The 6,583-nt window shown below is 36.2% G+C and overlaps 1 non-coding gene across 1 annotated transcript; it reads left to right on the top strand.

The window, feature by feature from the left end:
* Positions 1-1,574: 1,574 nt before the first annotated feature.
* On the top strand, positions 1,575-1,682 carry LOC112713616 (small nucleolar RNA R71). Its single transcript, XR_003158586.1, has one exon. It is a non-coding gene; the product is annotated as a small nucleolar RNA R71 (small nucleolar RNA).
* The last annotated feature ends 4,901 nt before the right edge of the window (positions 1,683-6,583 follow it).

The raw sequence follows: 6,583 nt of genomic DNA, 5'->3' as shown, positions 1-6,583 counted from the left end.
GACTGTGGGGGCTTTGTTTGACTCTGCACTGGGAGAAGATTTTCTTACTTTCTCTCCATGGTTACAGAGGGAGATCCTTGAGTTTTAAACACAAGGTAGTCCTTATTCAATTGAAGGATCAACTCTCCTCTGTCCACATCAATCACAGCTTTTGCTGTGGCTAGGAAGGGTGTTCCAAGGATGATGCATTCATCCTCATCCTTCCAGTGTCTAGGATTATAAAATCAGCAGGGATGTAAAGGCCTTTGACCTTTACTAGCACGTCCTCTACCTGTCCATAAGCCTTTTTCATGGATTTGTCTGCCATCTCTAATGAGAATTTGACAGCATGTACCTCAAAGATTCATAGTTTCTCCGTTACAGAGAGTGGCATTAAGTTTATGCCTGATCCCAGGTCACACAGAGCCTTCTCAAAGGTCATGGTGCCTATGGTACAGGGAATTAAGAATTTACCAGGATCATATTTCTTTTGAGGTAAAGTATGTTAAACCCAGGTATTCAATTCATTAATGAGCAATGGAGGCTCATCCTCCCAAGTCTCATTACCAAATAACTTGGCATTCAGCTTCATGATTGCTCCTAAATACTGGGCAACTTTCCCTTCAACAATGTCTTCATCTTCTTTAGAAGATGAATAGTTATCAGAGCTCATGAATGGTAAAAGGAGGTTCAATGGAATCTCTATGGTCTCAAGATGAGCCTCAGATTCCTTAGGTTCCTCAATTAGAAACTCCTTTTTGTCCAGAGGACGTCCCATGAGGTCTTCCTCACTGGGATTTACGTCCTCCTCCTCCTCTGTGCATTCGTCCACACCAAGTAAGGTTATGGCCTTGCACTCTCTTTTTGGATTCTCTTCTATATTGCTTGGGAGAGTACTAGGAGGAGTTTCAGTGATTCTTTTACTCAGCTGGTCCACTTGTGCCTCCAAATTTCTAATGGAGGACCTTGTTTCATTCATGAAACTTAGAGTGGCCTTAGATAGATCAGAGACTATGTTTGCTAAGCTAGAGGGGTTCTGCTCAGAATTCTCTGTTTATTGCTGAGAGGATGATGGAAAAGGCTTGCTATTGCTAAACCTGTGTCTTCCACCATTATTAAAGCCTTGTTGGGGGCTTTTGTTGATCCTTCCATGAGAAATTTGGATGATTTCTCCATGAGGGATTATAGGTGTTTCCATAGGCTTCACCTATGTAATTCACCTCTGCCATTGCAGGGTTCTCAGGATCATAAGCTTCTTCTTCAGAAGATGCCTCTTTAGTACTATTGGATGCATTTTGCAATCCATTCAGACTCTGAGAAATCAAGTTGACTTACTGAGTCAACATTTTGTTCTGAGCCAATATGACATTCAGAGCATCAATCTCAAGAACTCTCTTCCTCTGAGGCGTCCCATTACTCATAGGATTCATTTTAGAAGTGTACATGAACTGGTTATTTACAACCATTTCAATGAGTTCCTGAGCTTCTGCAGGCGTTTTCTTTAGGTGAATAGATCCACCTGCAGAATGGTCCAATGACATCTTAGACAATTCAGACAGACCATCATAGAATATATCCAGGATGGTCCATTCTGAAAGCATGTCAGAAGGACACTTTTTGGTCAGTTGCTTGTATCTCTCCCAAGCTTCATAGAGGGAGTCACCTTCTTTCTGTCTGAAGGTTTGAACATCCACTCTAAGCTTGCTAAGCTTTTGAGGTGGAAAGAACTTGGCTAAGAAAGTCGTGACCAGCTTATCCCAAGAGTTCAGGCTATCTCTAGGTTGAGAATCCAACCATGTTCTAGCTCTGTCTCATACAACAAAAGGAAAAAGCATAAGCTTGTAGACCTCAAGATCAACTCTATTAGTCTTAACAGTATCACAGATATGCAAGAATTCAGTTAAGAACTGAAAAGGATCTTCTGATAGAAGTCCATGAAACTTGCAATTCTGTTGTATCAGAGAAACTAATTGAGCCTTTAGCTCAAAATTATTTACTCCAATGGTAGGGATTGAGATGCTTCTTCCATGGAAGTTGGAATTTGGTGCAGTAAAGTCAACAAGCATTTTCCTTGCATTGTTATTGGGTTCGGCCATGTCTTCTTTTTAGAGATTCTCTGTAAGGTTTTCTCTGGATTGTTGTGCTTTAGCTTCTCTTAGCTTCTTCTTCAAAGTCCTTTCAGGTTCAGGATCTGGTTCAACAAGAATGTCCTTGTCCTTGCTCCTGCTTATATGAAAAAGAAGAGGACAAAAAAAGGAAGAAGAATCCTCTATGTCACAGTATAGAGATTCCTTTATGTGAGTAAAAGAAGAAAAGAATAGAAGAAGGAGAAGAGAAAAATTCGAACACAAAGAGAAAGAGAGGGTTCGAATTTTAAGATGAAGAGAAGTGTTAGTAAATGAATAAATAAATAGAAAGAGATGAGAGAGAGAGAGAGGAGAATTCAAATTTTAATTAAGAAAAAAGAAAAATATTTTTGTTTTTATTTTAGTTATTAGTTAAAATCCGAAAATTAGGAGAAGAAATGAAATTAAAATTAAAATTTAAAACAATTAGTTAATTAAAAAGAATTTTGAAAAAGAGGAAGGTGATTTTCGAAAATTAGAGAGAGAAAAGTAGTTAGGTGGTTTTGAAAAAGATAAGAAATAGTAAAACAAACAAAAAGTTGATTAGTTAGTTGAAAAAGATTTGAAAATCAATTTTGAAAAGATAAGAAGTTAGAAAAGATTTTGAAATTGATTTTGAAAAAGATATGATTTGAAAAAGATATGTTTGAAACTTATTTTGAAAAAGATTTGAAAAAGAAATTTAGAAAGACTTGATTTTGAAAATTAAAATTAATTACTTGACTAACAAGAAACTAAAAGATATGATTCTAGAATTTAAAGATTGAACCTTTCTTAACAAGAAAGTAACAAACTTCAAATTTTTGAATCAATCACATTATTTGTTAATAAAGTTTTTGAAAATTTGAAGTAATGATAAGAAGAAGATTTTGAAAATCAATTTTAAAATTTTTTTGAAAATATAGAAGAAAAATGAAAAAGATTTTATTTTTGAAAAAGTTTTGAAAAGGTAAGATTTTTAAAAATGAAATCTTGACTTGACTAACAAGAAACAACTTAATTTAAATTTTTTTTAACTAAGTCAACCCAAAGATTTCAAAAATTATGAGTAAAATAAGGAAAAGATATTTTTTTTATTTTTGAATTTTTAATGAGGAGAGAGAAAAATAACTAAAATGACTCAAAACATGAAAATTTTGGATGAAAACAAATGATGCATGCAAGAACACTATGAATGTCAAGATGAATATCAAGAACACTTTGAAGATCATGATGAACATCAAGAACTTATTTTTGAAAAATTTTCAAGAAAAGAAAACATGCAAGACATGGAACTTAGAACTTTTTAATGTTTAGACTCTAAGAATTCAAAAATGCATATGAAAAACAACAAAAGATACAAAACAAGAAAATATGAAGATCAAACAAGAAGACTTATTAAGAACAACTTGAAGATCATGAAAAAATGCAATGCATGAATTTTTCGAAAAATGCAGAAATTTTAAAAAAATGCAATTGACACCAAACTTATAACTTGACACTAACTCAAACAAGAAACATAAAATATTTTTTTGATTTTATGATTTTATAATTTTTTTGGATTTGTTTCGAAAACTATATTTAGAAAAACGAAAAAGAATAAAAATTTTGAAAGATTTTTGAAAATTTTTTTTTGAAAATAAAATAATGGTTAAAACAACAAGAAAATTACCTAACCTGAGTAACAAGATGAACCGTCAGTTGTCCAAACTCGAACAATCCCCGGCAACGGCGCCAAAAACTTGGTGCACAAAATTGTGATCTCAATGGCGCCAACAACTTGTATGCACAATTGTAATCTCAACTCTTTTTCACAATTTCGCACAACTAACCAGCAAGTGCACTGGGTCGTCCAAGTAATAAACCTTACGTGAGTAAGGGTCGATCCCACGGAGATTGTCAGCTTGAAGCAAGCTATGGTCATCTTGTAAATCTCAGTCAGGCGGATTCAAATGGTTCTGGAGTTTTAATAATTTAAAAGATAAATAAACATAAAATAAAGATAGAGATACTTATGTAATTCATTGGTGGGAATTTCAGATAAGCATATGGAGATGTGTTGTTCCTTCTGAATCTCTGCTTTCCTATTGCCTTCATCCAATCCTTCATACTCCTTTCTATGGCAAGCTGTATGTTGGGTGTCACTGTTGTCAATGGCTACTTCCCGTCCTCTCAGTGAAAATGGTCCTCTACGGTTTCTGTACGGCTAATCAACTGTCGGATTGCTCATCTCGGATGAAAAATACCATGCACAGATATCGTATGGCTAATCAGCTGTTGGTTCTTGATCGTGTAGGAATAAGATTTACTATCCTTTTGCGTCTTTACCATGCCCTACAGTCATGAGTTTGAAGCTCGTCACAGTCATCCCCATCCGAGATCCTACTCGGAATACCACAGACAAAGTTTAGACTTTCCGGATCTCAAGAATGCTGCCAATGGATTCTAGCCTATACCATGAAGACTCTACTCTTGAATTCAGATGCCCCATTGTCAGAGGGGAGTCGATGTGAATCGTTGTTTAGAAATCCAAGAGATATGCATTCAAGCTTGTTTTCATGTAGAACAGAAGTGGTTGTCAATCACGCGTTCATAAGTGAGAATGGTGATAAGTGTCACATAATCATCACAATCATCATGTTCTTGTGTGCGAATGAATATCTTAGAATAAGAATAAGCATGAATTGAATAGAAGAACAGTAGTAATTGCATTAATACTCGAGGAACAGTAGAGCTCCACACCTTAATCTATGGTGTGTAGAAACTCCACCGTTGAAAATACATAAGAACAAGGTCCAGGCATGGCCAAATGGCCAGCCTCCCTAAATGGCATATGAATTCGAAAATAAGGGAAAAGACCCCTAGTACAATAGTAAAAGGTTCTATTTATACTAAACTAGTTACTAGGGTTACAAAAATAAGTAAATGATGCAGAAATCCACTTCTGGGCCCACTTGGTGTGTGGTTGGACTGAGCATTGAAGTTTTCACGTGTAGAGGCCTTCCTTGGAGTTAAACACCAGTTTGTAACTTGTTTTTGGCGTTTGACTCTAGCTTGCAACTTGTTTCTAGCGTTTAACACCAGAATAGGGCAGAAAGCTGGCGTTAAACGCCAATTTGCGTCGTCTAAACTCGATTAAAGTATGGACTATTATATATTGCTGGAAAGCCCTGGATGTATACTTTCCAACGCAATTAAGAACGCGCCATTTGGACTCTTGTAGCTCCAAAAATTTTATTTCGAGTGCAGGACAGTCAGAATCCAACAGCATCAGCAGTCCTTTGTCAGCCTCTAAATCAGATTTTTGCTCAGGTCCCTCAATTTCAGCCAGAAAATATCTAAAATCACAGAAAAACACACAAACTCATAGTAAATTCTAGAAATGTGAATTTTGCTTAAAAACTAATAAAAATATACTAAAAAGTAGCTAGATCCTACTAAAAACTATATGAAAACAATGCCAAAAAGCGTATAAATTATCCGCTCATCAGTATCTCGTGTATGCAAGAAGAGTGCTTGCATATGCGAGCATAAAAAATTGTACGCCCATGCATACTGTGTCCCACGCGTATGCGTGACCTTTCAGTAATGCACTCCCACGCGTACGCATGACCCCTGAAATCAGCAAAGTGAGTTTTGTGTTTTAAAACCTAATTTTGAACCTCTAAACCTCCATTTTTTCTCTTTAAGACCTTATAATTGAGTTATAATGGTGATGTAGTGGGTTGAACTAGGAAAGGATAGTGACTTATAGGTATAGAGAGGTTTTGAAGTGGGGGATTTGAATTGAAAAGTGTGGATAAAGCGAGTAACTATGTAATGAGGTGTTAGCAATGTTGAATAAGAAGTGAATGATGATGATGATGATGATGATGATGATGATAAATGATGAACTTGAGATTGATTTGAGATATGAATTGAAGAAATGTGAGTGTATGTGAGAGGGTGAATGATAAATAGTGTGTGTGATTGGAGAGTGTGACGGGTACTATATTCCAAGAGTGTACTGGGCACTATATCCCTGGTAGACAGTGACTGTGGCTATGATTGATTAATTATGGAAGCTTGAAAATATTGTGACGAGTATACCGGAGATGCATATATGATTAATGAATGAATGTGGCAAGTGAACCATGATGGAAAATGTTGAATGCGAGTATGCTTGTAATTTTATCTCTCTGGTTGTAAAGGTGACAGGGCACCGATACCCTCTAATTGTGACAGGGCACAGATAACCTCTAATGGTGACAGGGCACAGATTCTCTCTAATAGTGACAGGGCACAGATATCCTCTAATGGTGACAGGGCACAGATATCCGCTAATAGTGACAGGGCACAGATACCCTCTAATGGTGATAGGACACGGATTCCCTATAATGGTATTAAGGTGCAACAGAGAGACTCTACTCGGGTTAGCTACCAGACACGTCGGGTTGGCTTGATAACCAACAGATGAGACTCATCAGCCAATAGGACAGACATGTATCATATGCATCTAT

This window comes from Arachis hypogaea, chromosome 9 (genome assembly GCF_003086295.3).
Source record: "Arachis hypogaea cultivar Tifrunner chromosome 9, arahy.Tifrunner.gnm2.J5K5, whole genome shotgun sequence".
Classification (NCBI taxonomy): domain Eukaryota; kingdom Viridiplantae; phylum Streptophyta; class Magnoliopsida; order Fabales; family Fabaceae; genus Arachis; species Arachis hypogaea.
The sequence above is the reverse complement of the archived record's forward strand: the minus strand, read 5'-3'. Positions and strand labels throughout refer to the sequence as shown.